Genomic DNA, 4,657 nt, shown 5'->3' with positions numbered 1-4,657 from the left:
TCTTCCCTAAGAAAGGTTGTATGGACGCTGGGTCATTTTTGCATAATTATACATTAATAACTATGCTTTGATTTTTGACCTCGGGCTAGAGGATAGCATAACATTTTAATATCACATGGGTTGTTCTAGAAATCACTATCAATACTGAAAAAGCCACTCTTCAGTGTGAAGTCCCAGCCACAGAGAGTTCTATTGTTTGATGAACAAACTCCTCAAACAGAGCACATTAATCCTGGGACTCTTGATATTCAATATATTTAAATCCCTGAATAACAATTACTGAACTCTCAGTGCACACATGTTCCAAGAGTCTGTGTCCTTATTAGCCATCACAGAGAGCAGCCAGTATGGTACACTTGCACACCAAGCCTTCAACAATGGAAACAGTATTTGGGCAAAACGTAGAGCACGGCAGGGGGATTTAATTAGATTAAATCTGCCATCCCTTGGTTCAGTAGCAGAGGGGAGGCAGCGCATGAAAGCACAGTAACACCACTCCTGACTTGGAACAAGTCCACCAGGCTCTGCCCTTGGAAGCTCAGAGTAGGGCGAGCTTTGTGAATTTACTGCGCAGCAGCAGAAGTAAAGAAAAACTTGGCCTCTCCTCTTAGCTCTTCCACAAAGACACAAGATAGGCTTTGAAGGCTGCAGGCAGGAGAAATCCCCCCAGGTTAAACTCCAGGGAAAAGTCTGCGCTTTGTCTTCCTTAGAAACTCATAAAGATACTGGCGTAATCTTTAAGGACTGTCAAGACTTCTTCCAATCTGGGATAGGCCAAGTGGCTTAGGTTCCACTGGAAACTCATGGATCACAGGAAAAGAAAAGCGTGCTGGGGGGGAGGGGGCCAAGGTGAATGACATGGGCATTTCCCCATTGCCAAGAAAACCAAGGGAGATTCTAGTCCACTGAGAGGCAGGTGGCAGGAGAAAGGGAAGCTGGAGTGCTGAGAGGCAAGTCTGTCGGCACGCAAGTGGGTTTCAACTTTTCTCTGAACCTCTTCACGAAAAGAATCCGACTTCCAGAAAGCGCAAAAAGAAACCCACTGCTAAAGCTAAAAAACACAAAAAAGATTTTACTTCTGAAATGTACATTGTGAAAAAATGCAAAAGTTCATATTAAACCAAGCAAAACTTCAAACACAAATGACTCACATACAAAAACCATATGATTCCTTCCATTGTGTTTGATATACGTCAATCTGCACTTTTTGCCAAAATTCTCGTTTCTGTGTGAAGAGAAAAGCATATATTCTCTTTCAATTAAAATGTGTATATCTAGACCATACTATCTGTGAACTGCTTGATGGTGGCACTCAACAATTGATTAAATAACGGACATTTTAAAAAGGACCTTTAAAAAAGTTCCCCGTACTTACTGTTTTGGGGGCAGGGCCCAAGCACTTGGGCCATCCTCCACTGCACTCCCGGGCCACAGCAGAGAGCTGGCCTGGAAGAGGGGCAACCAGGACAGGATTGGTGCCCCGACCGGGACTAGAACCCGGTGTGCCGGCGCCGCAAGGCGGAGGATTAGCCTGTTGAGCCACAGCGCCGGCCCATACTTAGTGTTTTAAAGACCACTGAATCCTCTTGCAACTGGGCTAAGAATGAAGTGGTGGCTCAGGGCTGGGTAAGCACAGACTCCCCCCGTCTCACAGTAAAGTTGGATAGGGGACAAAAGTTGAATTATGGGAATGGAAAGAGTTGATACATTTGGTTGCAAAATTAGATAAATTTCACCATAGAAGCAAAACAGAAATTTGTCACTTGTGCTGTCGGTTTACCTGAGAGTACCTCTGTCTAGACCTTCTCACTGAGACACACAGACACACACAGGAAGAAACTCTCAGGGCTAGCAATAGAAATGCCTTCCCCCTGGCTATAAAGCAAAAAGATTACACGGGACATTTTAATATCTCTTTAGAGTGATCTAATAAGGAAAATATATTTGCTTTCCAAGGAAACATATCAAATAAGGTAACTGATTCAATATGTAAGAAAAAACTTCCATTAATATTTTTCATAAAATTGCTTAATAAAAAACCTTACATATGAAAATAATTTTTCACTTAAATAGATTTTCCCTTTGATGTTAATAGACTTAGCTGCTAAAATTAATTTTACATTTTTCAAAACAAAACCAACTAATATAAAACATAGGCTTTGTTATGATCTATGAAATTATTTTTAATACTTCTTTGTACCCTTGAGCAATTTAAAATCTATGAAGTAATACATTCTTCCGTAGGAAACAATCATTATGGTGATTCTGAAACCCTAATTTTTAGATTAAACAAAGCGTTCGGCTTTAGAGTTTATCAAGACAACAAAATGAAATTCAAAATATTATCAGCAGGTAATAAAATGTTTAGAGATGATTGAACTGTTTTTATAAGAAATGCAGACTTTTTATCCATTACAGTTGGGGTGTGAATAGGGTAAATTAATGCAGGTAAATACTTCAGCTAAGTGCTCTCGGGTGAATTGCAATCAAAATTAAGACCTGTAATTTAACAAGATAAAGTCACCTTTAACTTACTCTTTGTTCATTTCCGACAAGGAAAATTAAATGTCATTATCAAAATAAAGGATTATGGAATTAAAACAATCTTTGCAATAATTTTTAATGCCTTTCAATTTACTCAGTGTTATATGGAGTTATAGAATTTATCCCTGAGTCCTATTAAATCACCCTACAATTTCATAAACTATTCTCCCCATAAATAGAAACACTCACAGCTAACCACTAAACTGAATCCATCTGAAAATATGCCATCAAATATCTCACCATGAACTTGCTGGTTTTCAATCTAATATCCTAACGTAGACTTTGATCACTATCATATTTTTCTTCCTAAATTCAATTGCAAAATTACAGACTAATTTCCTTATTCAATACAAGTCAATCCAATCTAAACATAAAACACTAAGGTGATACAACAATGGCTATCCTTGCTGGAAAAAGATTTTAGTTAAAACAAAAAGACAAAACATTGACCACATAAGGACTTTCAGCTTACAGTACGAGCTAGGTTGTGTAAGAATGTCATGGTTCATTGAGAGGTAGCACTATGAGAACTTAATCCCGTCAACAATCTGGTGTTAGACTGGCTTATCTGTGACATTCCCAAAAAGGTTTATCTAAGAAATACACTTAAGGTTTCTTTTTGTGTTCCCTATTATAAAAATTTAGATAGTTTTAGCATTTCCTAGCCAATGACGATAATTTATTGCAATATGAAGTCTGAATTTTGTCACAGGCTATTCCTTGGTATGGTAATGATCACAATGAAAAAGTAGACACTCAAAGACCAAGTGTGGCAAAGGCAAATATGCCAGAGGATATGATATGACCTCTATCTGGGGAACCTCAGACATTATACCTATAAGTATTCACATTTCAAATAAAACTTAGTATATTTCTACAGCAAATAACTATGTTAGCTGACTCAAGGAATATTATGATGATGAGTGTGAGTAGGACTCTGTTGCATATTTTAACTCCTTTTAATTTAATAAAAATAAGTAGTCTTTGCTTACAATCCTTTGTTATCAAATTTCATATTTATTTACTTTTACTGACAAAATTTCCAATAATCAAATGGTTGAAATGGACAAAGGAAAAGGGCTTTAAAGAATAAAACTATGTGGGCAAGAGGGAGGGTAGGGGGTGGGGAAGCATCCTAACTCTGTATATATGAAGTACATGGAACTTGTGTAACTTAAGTAAAATTTAAAAAGAAAAAGAATAAAATTCTAAATAAATAAAACATAAAAAAGAATAAAATTGGATATATTGTAGCTAAATAAATAACTTTTGGTAAAGCAAAGATTTACAGTGGACTCAATGTGTTATCAAGATTTAAAAATACATAATTATTTTCCAAAATGGTCTACACTTTGTAAAGGGGGACAAGGTGACTAATGATGAATAATGTGCCCTTGAATTAGATGACTTTAGATCTTGACACTTAGTACCACATTGACTGTAGGATGTTTTAAATATGCTCGGATACTCAGCGAAGATAAAAACACATTAAAAGCAAGAACACTATACGTAGGCAGCAGAAAGAAATTAAAAATTAAAACATAAAATTCGTCAGGTCATAAAACCATAATTTAAAAAGTCCTCTGAGGCATTCTACCATGATTAACATAAAAAGTTGCAACATTTTCAATTAAAAGAGGAGATAATTCATTATAAACTGAAATGTAGACCTCTCCAGGTTTTATTATGGATAGGTCCTTTCAAAGATCACCAAAAAGGTTAAACAATATTACCATGAAAAAAACTTTTTCTATCATTATCTTGGTGTTATATTCAAAGCATTGAACATCAAGAAATATCCATCACCATTTGTACATCAGCCTTACTCAGCAAAGAAAATACACTATTTACTGCTAGCAATTATTTTGGGAAAAGATTAGTAAACTCCTTAATTATCTTGATATGCCAAATAAAAGCCATTTATTTTACTTGTTTATAGCTAGATGACTCTATATAGTTGACATTTTATAACTCTCAAATAGAAAAACACAAATCTAAGAAATTCTAAATTCTCAAGAATTGATCTGTCAGTCATCTTTTTGGAAAGATTAATCACAATGTACTTATAAACAGTAAATCCAGAATAAAAACTGAAAGAATTTCCTAAATCCCT

This window comes from Lepus europaeus, chromosome 3 (genome assembly GCF_033115175.1).
Source record: "Lepus europaeus isolate LE1 chromosome 3, mLepTim1.pri, whole genome shotgun sequence".
In the NCBI taxonomy this organism is placed as follows: Eukaryota; Metazoa; Chordata; class Mammalia; order Lagomorpha; family Leporidae; genus Lepus; species Lepus europaeus.
This window is presented reverse-complemented; position numbering follows the sequence as displayed.